The sequence below is a fragment of the Sciurus carolinensis genome, unplaced genomic scaffold (genome assembly GCF_902686445.1).
Source record: "Sciurus carolinensis unplaced genomic scaffold, mSciCar1.2, whole genome shotgun sequence".
Classification (NCBI taxonomy): domain Eukaryota; kingdom Metazoa; phylum Chordata; class Mammalia; order Rodentia; family Sciuridae; genus Sciurus; species Sciurus carolinensis.
The window spans coordinates 1,284,800-1,298,577 of NW_025920120.1; the positions used below are offsets into that span (position 1 = coordinate 1,284,800).

General features: G+C 39.8%; 1 pseudogene; it reads right to left on the reverse strand.

Annotated features, from left to right (window-relative positions):
• Positions 1-658: 658 nt before the first annotated feature.
• LOC124973735 (olfactory receptor 2T6-like) lies at positions 659-1,552 on the reverse strand (annotated as a pseudogene).
• Positions 1,553-13,778: the final 12,226 nt, after the last annotated feature.

Genomic DNA, 13,778 nt, shown 5'->3' on the forward strand with positions numbered 1-13,778 from the left:
GATTATGGAAATTGCTAGTTCATCGGCACTTCTTTCTCAACTCCCTCTCACTTCCAAAGTAATGGTTATTTTCCCCATAACAAATAAAACACGATAGCACTCTTCATCATTAAAAACTTAGGATTTGATTTCCTGAAGAACTCATGATTCACAATTTTCCAGAACCAAATTTAGAAAAAGGAGGAAAGTTTTCAGTTGCTACTCAAAGAAAGGATACCTGGATCCTCCAATCCTCTTGTGAATCTGAGTAGGGATTCCCTTGGAGGGTTTACAATGCTCAGTCACTTTCAAATGGTGACATCCCTCAATGTTCCTTGCAATCTAACAATGGACAGTTTATAATGTCATTATGAAGACATCAAGTATGTGCAGGGTATACAATATCAAATGGACATCTGAGGACATTGTCTGCATGAACTGGAATAAGAGAACTAGAATCAGAGAAGAACTGAAATTGGTGGAACAAAAAAAGGGCAAGCCATTTTTCCCAGGACCCTGGTGTCACCCACATGTGCACATCCCCAAGGTGCCAGGTCTCTGATGGGAGGGAAGCCGAGGAGCACTCTGCAGAACTGGCCTTGGAAACCATCGCCAACATGACCCACACCATTCACGGTGCAAACTAGATACCCTGGGACACACATACAGGTTCTTCATGTCAGAGTTCATTATTCACCACACAGCAGGCTCCTCCATGGCAGGATCTTACCCTCCCCAAGGCCACCATAACATCCCTGTTCCTCAACCTGTAGATGAGAGGGCTTAACAGGGGCATGAATGTGGTGTAGAAGGCAGAGAAGATCTTATCTTTGAGTGGGATGTGGTAGGACTGGGGAAGCATATACCTATACAAGATGTTCCCATAGAATATCATCACCACTATCATGTGTGAAGAGCAGGTGGTGAAGGATTTTCTCTTCCTCTTTGCTGACATGGTACAATTCACCATGAGAAAGATCTGGGCATAAGATGTGAACACCATGGAGAAAGAGATCAATAGCATCATGACATAGCAGATGTACATCACCATTACATATGTGGCCTTGTCACCACAAGTCAGTGTCAGCATGGTGGGTAGCTTGCAGAAAAGATGGTTAACTTCATGGGAGACTTGGAATGGGGGACCCATGGTGATGGACATGAGGAGGAAACTGTCTAGAGCACCACCAGAACAGGAGCTGGCCAGGATGAACCAACAAATGCAGCAGCTCATGAGAGCAGGGTAGTGCAGTGGGCTGCAGATGATCATGTGGCTTTCATGGGCCATAAGTCTCAGCAGGAAGAACTTGACAACCTCAAAAGTCAGTTAGAGAAAGTACTGGGCAGTGCAGGCAGAAAAGGAGATGGTCCCCTTGCCCATCAGGTAGTCCACCAGCATCTTGGGCACAGTGGTAGTGATGTAAAACATGTTGATGAAGCACAGTTGGCTAAGGAGGAAATACATGGGCATGTGCAGCTGAGGTTCAATTAAATCAGGAATCAAGTTGATCACAGCCCCATTGACTGTCATGTCCACAGAGAAGGTGATGGAGATGACAGCAAAGAGGACATGTGATGTTCATCTGTGAGGAAAGAGGCTCACCAGCATAAAGTTGACAGAGAAGGTCCTGTTTAATCCATGGGCTTGTGTTTGATCTGGAAAATGGAGATGCATGGGCTGATGAGAGTCACAGTGGTGTGGCAGACCATGTGAAAGTGTCTGTGTAACAAGCACTAGTAAGTTAGGATTATTTGTATGATTGACATCAGGCAATTTTTGGTGAGCTGGATTTGCAGCAACTAGAAAGTTTGGTTTTGATGTAATGAGACAAGTGGATATTGTGCAATTGATGCTCAGAGTGAGAAAGTTTAGTTATTAAGGCAGAATACCAGGGTTCCAAGAGGACTGGACATTGATTCAAATAGCCAAATAATTTAGTCAGACATTTGATCAAATCGGGAATTTTCAACACAATTTTAAAACTGAAATGCTTCAGCTGCAAATAACCATTAAGTTGTAGACACAGCTAGAAACCACAGTGAGTGTCAGTGAACAGGATGACCTCATCTATCTGATCCTTGACCATGGCTGTTACCTCCTCCTTCACTCACTCATCAATGTTGCATTCACTATCACTGTCAACCTGCATTTATGAGACACTGCTGGCAATAGTGTAGTGAGTAGTAGAGAATGTTCCACACCTTAGGTTTTTGTTACGGGAGAAATAGAGCAGGAATTAGCCAGGGGATGTGCTTCCCACAGCACCAGTTAGGGCTCTGGGTACAGCTGTGTTTGGACAGTGTGGGATCACATAAAATGGCCACGAAGGGGACCAGGATGGTACTCTTAAAGGTGAGTGATGAATTTGATGGCCAGAGCTTAATGGAGCCAGGATGACAGGTGCAAAAATTTTGTGCAGGACGTGCAGGATGGTGAGGTGCCAGGGGTTGCTCTTCTGGGCAGAGCATGGAAATCAGAACTGCTTCTAAAAGTACTGTGAGCAGAATTAAATTTGCAGATCAAAAGTTATAACTGTCTGTTTAACCTTTACTATATGTTCTTTCTGCTCTTTTTTAAAAAAGTGACCCTTTTGTACATTTGAGCCTGTTATATTTTTACCAATCTTATGTCATTGTGGTTCTTACTGGTTTGCAATAGGAACACACACATCTGGGGCAGACAGGGTGAACCAGGCTGTGCCTTCTTTCCTGGGACTTTTCTTCCCACACCTTTTCCCTCTCACAAGACTCCTGGATTATCAGTCACAAACTCTAGACATGGTGGCTGGTGAAAATGTCTGAAGGACCTTGTAGAACAGATGACACCAGGAAACCTCCCAGAGTCTCAGAAAGAGAATGGGCATCCAGGCTGTGTGTGGCTCATTCATATCTCAAAAATATAATAAAAATAAGAAAATACATTAAAAAAATCCCACAGACTGGGCAAAGATGATTTGGAGAGGACCCCAGAGGTCACAGGCAAATAAAGGACCCCAGCACTGCAAATGGCAAGCAGGCATGTGGAAAATTTACAGCTCCAGGAAAAGCTCCAGGAAACATAGATCAAAACATCACACAGTGCTGCCTTGCCTGTTAGAATAGCTTAACCCAAAAACAAGAACCAGTGAGGATGCAGACAAAGGGGCCCTTTGTACATGGTGCATGGAAAATAAATCAGGACAGCTGTGATGGCCAATGGTGTTGAAGTTTTTAAGAAAGTTAAAACTGGAGCTGCTGTGGACCCAGCAATGCCAATGTGAGGCATGCACCCTACAAAAGGAGACCACCATGCTGAGGAGAAGCCATACTCCCCAGGTACTGCAGTGCCATCAGACACTGTCCAACACAGGATCAGAAGGCAATCTAAGCAAAGAGCAAATGGATAGGCCAGGAACTGTGGGAACATGAACAGAAGGAAAACTATTTATCCATACAAACCAAGAGGCCCTGCTATCTGTGGCAATCTGCATGAACCTGTAGGACACCATGCTAAACAACACAAGTCAGGTTAATGGGAATACTGCCATGTGAAATCGTGGGCAAACCCAAGGTTGACCTCCCAGGAATGTGGGTGGTGCTACCCAGAGGCAGGAGTGCAGCAGTCAGCAGATGCCAAGTCACAGCCACATGCCCAGAGTGTTTTCTGAATTGCTGTCCAGAGGGCGATGACTGGCCACATGTACAGTGCTTTTCATAATAGTGGGAAGAGAATTTTGGTTTCTCTACCATAGAGAAAGAAAAATGCTTGGTGAGATGGATGTGGGAATTTCTCTGATTTTATTGTTACAGGGCACACATGTACCAAACCTTTTCACTGTGCTCAGGACATATTAAAATTATCAAATTAATTAAAATACAGCATAAAATATTAGATTCAATTTCAGATGTCAATAATGTCTGGATCAAAAATTAGACAGTCTGAGATACACTGGGGTGTGAGCAGTCAGTTATGACCCAACATTTGTATAGAAATGCTAGTCTTATTTTGTATTTTGTGAATCCAAAGAAGCAGAAGGAAGAAAGTATGTAATATTAGTATTAGTGAATAGAGAACTCATTTGAAATACATGTTGAAATACAAACATGATTGGCAAAACTGCACAGAATTCAGGTATTCTTAACAGGTGAGTGTGTGTGAGTATGTGTGTGTACACAGCCAGGTCTGCAGAGGCAGTGGGGCCATCCCAAGAGTCAGACACACGACACAGAACAGGTTGAGCTGAGGTTCTGAAAAGCCCCTCAACCCACTCTTTCACCATTTCACATCATCTGGCTGCTAGCTGAGTCCTGCGCCAGAGCCCCATCCCCAGCGTCACCTCTGCACGGCCACAAAGGGAACACAATTTCTACATGTTCACCAAGAGTCTACCACTGTTCTCTCACTGAAGTAGTCAGAAATGGTAAGTTCTTGCTTAAGACTCCACAAAAAAAAAAGACATGTGGATAAAAATAATTCTGAAGAGCACTAACATAATCAATGAGGAGAGTTAAAATCGAAGACTGAGTGAAGGTGTATGTGTGTGTGTGCACGTGTGTGTTCTAAAATCTGGGAAAATATGAAAGAGGCAGTGTGGATGATCAGAGTTCAGGAGATTTAAGAATGCACACCAAATAGATAGAAAACACCTATGTTAATCACAACTACAACCTTAAAAAGGATGAACACACACTCACTTCTGATCCTGTGTTGGACAGTGTCTGATGGCACTGCAGTACCTGGGGAGTATGGCTTCTCCTCAGCATGGTGCTCACCTTTTATTGGGTGCATGCCTCACATTGGCATTGCTGGGTCCACAGCAGCTCCAGTTTTAACTTCTGAAAAACTTCAACACCATTGGCCATCACAGCTGACCTGATTTATTTTCCATGCACCATGTACAAAGGGCCCCTTTCTCTGCATTCTCACTGGTTTGAACTTTGAACATCCTCACCCTTTGAACTTGTAAGTACACTCTTCAAAGAAAGCAAATGTAAAAAATTTACAAAAGAAGATGTGAATATAAGAACAACTGAAAAATGCAGAATATAATCTAAGGTAATGTTAAAAATGAGCAGGCATAATTCTGGAATTTCAGTTTTAAATAAAAACACATTATATGCTCAATACATTAAGTCGGTTCCCATGGCACAATTTTTTCACAAAATTGTATTACCATTCTAAAATAGGATAGCAAGTTTATACCTAAGTCAGAAAGGTTTAACTACTTAAACACATACCTAAAACACTACCTAGGGCAAAGAAGATTGCAACTGCAGTGATGTAACTACATCATGTGGGAAAGCTCCGATATGTGTGGAGCTCAACAGTGCAGCTGTGACAGAAATATAAGGTGAAGATTGAATAAGCATCAGTGTTGAGGTTTGATGGTGATTGGTGAGGATGAAATAAGCAGGAAAACTTGAAGATTATTGTGAATAATTTGGATTATACTCTAATGGGAAACCCTGGAGGATTTTGAGCATAGAGGCTTTTGTTATCACATTTAATATCAACTCAGATTATAAGGGGAGAAGGGAACAGAATACTTACAAGGCTACTGGAGTATTGAAGCAGTAGTTAAAGGGGACCTTGACAAGGTGGTGATAGTGCAGGTGGTAAGATTCTGGATGTATTTTGAAAGTAGAATCTTCAAACTTTACAGTTTTACTGTTAGATGTGAGTGGAAAGATCAGGGATATACCCAAAGTCTCCATTCTCAGAATACGGAGCAAAGCCATTTCCATTCATTGAGATGATATACATGGAAGGTAAAACAGGTTTAGAAGGAGAGCTCTGGGATCCAAGATGGCGGCCTAGAGGGAGACTGCACCCCCAGTTGCTCCAGAACCCAGGAGTTAAGAAGGGAGGCATTGAGAGACTCAGACTGAAATAGAGCCACAGGTGAGTCTGCCCACTGGGTAAAGCTCTGCCCGGGTGGCAGGCCCAGATAGAGGTGGCTTATCGGAGTCAGGCAGGGCAGCTAGAGTCATCCACAGGCAGCCCTGTGCACTCCGGCGGTGGGCCCCGCCCACACAGCCAGCTTCTCCAGGTTCTCGGAACGGAACTGGCCTGCTAGTGAGAGCCTTTCTGACCAGAACAAGCTCCGAGTCCCGAAGCCACTGCAGCGCAACGTACTCTGGCACACAAGCAGCTTTAGGGACCAGAATTGGGCAGCCAGAGACCTCCCCAAGTAGCCTGGACCCCTGCGGTGGGAGGTGCCTTTCAAGTCTAGCTTCTCAGACCAGACCGCCCAGTGAGAGGTTTTCTACATAGAACCAGCCACAAGTCCCCGAACCAACAGAGAGCTTCGATCCGCAAGCAGCCTCTGGGATCAGGGCAGGGCAGCCAGAGAACTCTTCAGGAAGCTCTGCCCACTCCGGTTGCAGGCTCTCTTCACAGGGCGATCCAAGATGGTGGCCTAGAGGGTGACTGCACCCCCAGTCGCTCCAGAACCCAGGAGTTAAGAAGGGGAGGCATTGAGAGACTCGGACTGATATAGAGCCACAGGTGAGTCTGCCCACTGGGTAAAGCTCGGCCCGGGTGGCAGGCCCAGATAGAGGTGGCTTATCGGAGCCAGGCAGGCAACTAGAGTCTTCCCAAGGTAGCCTTCCACACTCCGGCAGTGGGCTCCTCCCACACGGCCAGCTGCACGGTGCAGGCCCACAGTGAGAGCATTTCCGCACAGAACCAGTTCCAAACCGTGGAACCAGTAGGGGGCTAGGGGCAGTTTTCTTTGGATGCGCTGCTTTATCAGATTCCTCCAAGACACCAGGCTACTGAAGGCTGGGAGGTGATACACTGGAAATCTACCGGGACACTATAAACCAATAGCGGAAAACTGCAATATATCAGGGTCCCACTGACAGCTGACCAATATGAGAAAACAAGGGAAGAAAATGTCCCAAACAAACCTAGATACTACATCAATAAAACCCAATGACAGCACAGCAGAAGAAATGTCAGAAAGGGAGTTCAGAATGTACGTAATTAAAATGATCAGGGAAGCTAATGAGGAGATGAAAGAGCAAATGCAGGCATTGAAGGAGGAGATGAAAGAGCAAATGCAGGCATTAAATGATTGCACCAATCAACAGTTAAAAGACCAAATACGGGAAGCAAGAGATCATTTCAATAAAGAGTTAGAGATACTGAAAAAAAAGCAAACTGAAATACTTGAAATAAAGGAAACAATAAACCAAGTTAAAAACTCCATAGAAAGCATAACCAATAGGATACAACACCTGGAAGACAGAACCTCAGACATTGAAGACAAATAATTTAACCTTGAAAGCAAAGTTGGCCAAACAGAAAAGATGGTAAGAAATCATGAACAGAATCTACAAGAATTATGGGATATTATGAAAAGGCCAAATTTAAGAATTATTGGGATTGAGGAAGGTTTAGAGAAACAAACCAAAGGAATGAACAATCTATTCAATGAAATAATAACAGAAAATTTCCCAAATCTGAAGAATGAAATGGAAAACCAAGTACAAGAGGCTTATAGAACTCCAAACATACAAAATTACAACAGACCCACACCAAGGCACATTATTATGAAAATACCTAACATACAAAATAAAGACAGAATTTTAAAGGCCACGAGAGAAAAGAATCAAATTACATTCAGAGGGAAACCAATAAGAATATCAGCAGATTTTTCAATCCAGATCCTAAAAGCTAGAAAGGCCTGGAACAACATATACCAAGCCCTGAAAGAAAACGGATGCCAACCAAGAATCTTATACCCAGCAAAACTTACCTTCAAATTTGACGATGAAATAAGATCCTTCCATGATAAACAAAAGCTAAAGGAATTTACACAAAGAAAGCCAGCATTACAGAACATTCTCAGCAAAATATTCCATGAGGAAGAGATGAAGAACAACGATGCAAATCAGCAACAGGAGGCGCTAGCCTAAAGGAATAGCCAAATAAAGGAGAAACCAAATCATGTCAAAAACAAATATGAGTCAATTGACTGGGAATACAAATCATATCACAATAATAACCCTGAATGTCAATGGCCTGAATTCATCAATCAAAAGACACAGACTGGCAGATTGGATTAAAAAGAAAAATCCAACAATATGTTGCCTGCAAGAGACTCATCTCATAGAAAGAGACACCCATAGACTAAAGGTGAAAGGATGGGGAAAAACATACCATGCACACGGACACAGCAAAAAAGCTGGAGTATCCATCCTCATTTCAGATAATGTGGACTTCAAACCAAAACTAGTCAGAAGGGATAAAGAAGGACATTACATGCTGCTTAAGGGAAGCATAAATCAGCAAGACTTAACAATCATAAATATCTATGCCCCAAACATTGGCTCATCCACGTACGTCAAACAAATCCTTCTCAATTCCAGGAATCAAATAGACCACAACACAATAATACTAGGCGATTTTAAAACACCTCTCTCACCACTGGATAGATCGTCCAAACAAAAATTGAATAAAGAAACTATAGATCTCAACAACACAATCAACAATTTAGACTTAAAGGACATATATAGAATATACCATCCAACAAAGAACGAATACACTTTCTTCTCAGCAGCACATGGATCCTTCTCTAAAATAGACCATATTTTATGCCACAAAGCTACTGTTAGCAAATACAAGAACATAGAGATTCTACCTTGTACTCTATCAGATCATAATGGATTGAAATTAGAAATAAATGACAGAATAAAAAACAGAAACTTCTCCAATACCTGGAGACTAAATAATACACTATTATATGATGAATGGATAACAGAAGACATCAGGAGGGAAATAAAAAAATTCTTAGAAGTAAATGAGAACAAAGACACGTCATATCAAAATCTCTGGGACACTATGAAAGCAATACTTAGAGGAAGATTTATTTCATGGGGTGCATTCAAAAAAAGAAGTAGAAATCAACAAATAAATGACTTAACACTACAGCTCAAAGCGCTAGAAAAAGAAGAGCAGACCAATACCAAAAGTAGTAGAAGACAGGAAATAGTTAAAATCAGAGTCGAAATCAACGAAATTGAAACAAAAGAAAGAATTGGGAAAATTAACAAAATAAATAGTTGGTTCTTTGGAAAAATAAACAAAATTGATAAACCCTTAGCCACACTAACAAAGAGAAAGAGGGAGAAAACTCAAATTACTAAAATTCGGAAAGAACAAGGAAACATCACAACAGACACGAGTGAAATACAAAACATAATTAGAAGCTATTTCGAAAATCTATACTCCAACAAAACAGAAAACCTCGAAGACATCAACAAATTTCTAGAGACATATGAATTACCTAAACTGAACGAGGAGGACATACACAACTTAAATAAACCAATTTCAAGCAATGAAATAGAAGAGGTCATCAAAAGCCTACCAACAAAGAAAAGTCCAGGACCAGATGGGTTCTCAGCCGAGTTCTACAAAACCTTTAAAGAAGAGCTCATTCCAATACTCCTCAAACTATTCCATGAAATAGAAGAGGAGGGAACCCTCCCAAACTCGTTCTATGAAGCCAATATCACCCTGATACCTAAACCAGACAGAGACACATCGAGAAAAGAAAATTTCAGACCAATATCCTTAATGAACATTGACGCAAAAATTCTCAACAAAATTTTAGCAAATCGCATACAAATATATATTAAAAAGATAGTGCACCTCGATCAAGTGGGTTTTATCCCAGGGATGCAAGGTTGGTTCAACATTCGGAAATCAATAAATGTCATTCACCATATCAACAGACTTAAAGTTAAGAATCACATGATTATTTCAATAGATGCAGAAAAAGCATTCGATAAAATACAGCATCGCTTCATGCTCAAAACACTAGAAAAAATTGGGGTAGTGGGAACATTCCTTAACATTATAAAGGCAATCTATGCTAAGCCCATGGCTAATATCATTCTAAATGGTGAAAAACTGAAAGCGTTCCCCCTAAAAACTGGAACAAGGCAGAGATGCCCTCTTTCACGCTTCTATTCAACATCGTCCTTGAGACTCTAGCCAGAGCAATCAGACAAACCAAAGAAATTAAAGGGATACGAATAGGAAAAGAAGAACTCAAACTATCCCTGTTCGCTGATGACATGATTATATATTTAGAGGAACCTGGAAATTCCACCAGAAAACTTTTAGAACTCATAAGTGAATTCAGTAAAGTAGCAGGTTACAAGATCAATGCTCATAAATCCAATGCATTTTTATACATAAGTGATGAATCTTCAGAAAGAGAAATTAGGAAAACTACCCCATTCACAATAGCCTCAAAAAAAATAAAATACTTGGGAATCAATCTCATAAAAGAGGTGAAAGACCTCTACAATGAGAACTACAGAACACTAAAGAAAGAAATTCAAGAAAACCTTAGAAAATGGAAAGATCTCCCATGTTCCTGGATAGGCAGAATTAATATTGTCAAAATGGCTATACTACCTAAAGTGCTATACAGATTCAATGCAATTCCAATTAAAATCCCAATGATGTACCTTGCAGAAATAGAGCAAGCAATTATGAAATTCATCTGGAAGAATAAAAAACCTAGAATAGCTAAAGCAATCCTCAGTAGCAAGAGCGAAGCAGGGGGTATTGCAATACCAGATCTTCAACTCTACTACAAAGCAATAGTAACAAAAACGGCATGGTATTGGTACCAAAATAGACAGGTAGATCAATGGTACAGAATAGAGGACATGGACACAAACCCAAATAAATACAATTTTCTCATACTAGACAAAGGTTCCAACAATATGCAATGGAGGAAAGATAGCCTCTTCAACAAATGGTGCTGGGAAAACTGGAAAACCATATGCAATAGAATGAAATTAAACCCCTACCTCTCACCCTACACAAAACTCAACTCAAAATGGATCAAGGACCTCGGAATCAGACCAGAGACCCTGCATCTTAGAGAAGAAAAAGTAGGTCCAAATCTTCAACTTGTTGGCTTAGGATCAGACTTCCTTAACAGGACTCCCATAGCACAAGAAATAAAAGCAAGAATCAACAACTGGGATAGATTCAAACTTAAAAGCTTTCTCTCAGCAAAGGAAACTATCAGAAATGTGAAGAGAGAGCCTTCGGAGTGGGAGAATATCTTTGCCAACCATACCTCAGATAGAGCGCTAATTTCCAGAATCTATAAAGAACTCAAAAAACTCTACACGAAGAATACAAATAATCCAATCAACAAATGGGCTAAGGAAATGAACAGACACTTCACAGAAGAAGATGTACAAGTAATCAACAGATATATGAAGAAATGTTCAACATCCCTAGTAATAAGGGAAATGCAAATCAAAACTACCCTAAGATTTCATCTCACCCCAATTAGAATGGCGATTATCAAGAACACAAGCAACAATAGGTGTTGGCGAGGATGTGGTGAAAAAGGAACACTCATACATTGCTGGTGGGGTTGCAAATTAGTGCAGCCACTCTGGAAAGCAGTGTGGAGATTCCTCAGAAAGCTTGGAATGGAAACACCATTTGACCCAGCTATCCCACTCCTTGGCCTATACCCAAAGGACTTAAAATCAGCATACTACAGAGATACAGCCACATCAATGTTCATTGCTGCTCAATTCACCATAGCCCGATTGTGGAACCAACCTAGATGCCCTTCAGTTGATGAATGGATAAAGAAACTGTGGCATATTTATACAATGGAATATTACTCCGCAATGAAGAATGATAAAATTATGGAATTTGTAGGCAAATGGTCGAAATTGGAGAATATCATGCTAAGTGAGGTAAGCCAATCTCAAAAAACTAAAGGATGAATGATCTCACTGATAAGCAGATGAGGACATATAATGGGGGGTGGGAGGGGCTAGCATTAGGTTTAGGGTTAGGTTTAGAGTTAGGCTAAGGAGAGCGGTAAGAATGAAGGAAAGAAGGACTGTGTAGAGGGAAAAGAGGGGTGGGAGGGGTGGGGGGAGGGGAAAAATAAAATAAACATCATTACCCTATGTAAACGTTAAAAAAAATAAAAAAAAATATTCTATCATAAAAAAACAGCAATTTTAAAAATTATTGCAATATTGAAAATTATTATTAAACATATTACTGTCATGCTCTTATAATTGTTTATGTATGTATATGTATATTGCACCTGTTAAACTTTATGCATATAGTATATTATACTTAGAAATGCTTGGTCCTGCTCTAATATTGGTAGTATAATCTATGCCCTTTAAATGAGGTAAGAATTTCTGTAGTGATCCATCTTAAATTTTTTTCTTTATTTTTGAGGATAAAAGAATTCCTTACTTTTTCACTATACTCAACAGTCAATCTGCTTCAATTCCTGCATCTGTGATATTATTACATATTTTTAGGAGTAGTAATAATCATAAATCATAGAACAGCAAAAATGATTTTTGTGTCACATTTCCCTTGATACTGGGGCAGAAACTTTAATATTCCTTGACCTCTGGATTCATCTGCAAACACTTTGTGAAGTCTTTTCCTTTTTTTCTATTGTAAAGGTTTCTTATACATGTCATTATTAATACACAAATTCTTCATTTTATCATTTATATACATTGCCCATATCATCCCCAAACTATTTTATAGAATCCAAAATAGTATTACATTATTTAAGATCAATTTGCATTTTGTGTCACGTATTAGTGCACGTACATGCTGTTACTTGTAAATGGACTGCATTATGTGAGTAGGCTTTTAAATCTGAATGCTCTGCATAATTTTGGGATAAAGATGTGACTGACTGATACATAAATGATGTTTATGATCATAGTGAGTTTGGTATTGATTTTTTGGTTTGCACGTACTGTGATCACATATCTCAATCTTACCATCACATTGGTCAATGTTCATCTTTTCATTGCCTGGTGCATATAAAAAGGATGCTCTGTGTCAGGTTCAATCACAGAAGATGAAGGAGGGCTTGCTGTGACCAAGTCATGCAGTGCCAGGGTACTGTGGATAGAGATGTGATTATGGGTTGCTGTGTTAGCATGGAGAGTGGGAGGAAAACATCAAAGTTCTGCACAAATCCACTCTGAAAATGTGTGTTAGATGTGGGGCAGGTCAGCCCCACCCTGGAACCTTCCTCAGCAGGTTCCAGATAGGGGGAACCTCACAGTGCCCTGGAGGATTCCAGCTCTGATCTCATTACTATCTTGGGGTTTCATAAAAACAGAAATATTTGTGCCAACACCAGCTTCCCACAAAAACTTCAAATACCTTAAATGTAATTAGGAAAGTCTCTATTCATAAGGGAAGAAGAAAATCATTTGATACTAAAAGTATTTTAAAATATTCATTGTGATCAAATCTATTTAATAAACCCTTTCTATTTAAACTTCTACATGAAGTGTCTTGTTGAATATTTGTGGATTAAATAGTAAGACACCTAAAATCCAGAAATTTAAGTGACTTCTTAAGGAACATTCTAAAAATTAAAGAACTTATATGGAGTTGTCTTCCTTATCTCAATAGAATCATTAATTGTATGAATATAGAAATACGGATTAATTGTATTCAAATCAAACAAAAAGCTTAAAATACAATACTTTTAAAATCAGTATGGACTTTCCACTTTATTCATCTTTCTTGAATTCTCTGAGCACACAACAGTCCCATGATACCACAGCTAATTAAGTCATTGTAAGGCAATGTGCTCTTGTTTATTAGTCTTTAAATGTTTCTTTAATTATCAAATTAATTTTAATTAGTAAAATTAATATGCTTAAGCAATTTAATTAGTAAAATTAATATACTTTAAGAATTATTTTGAGTTAATATATCATGGAAATGTTCATGTACATGATATTTTTAAATTTATCTCAAATATGGA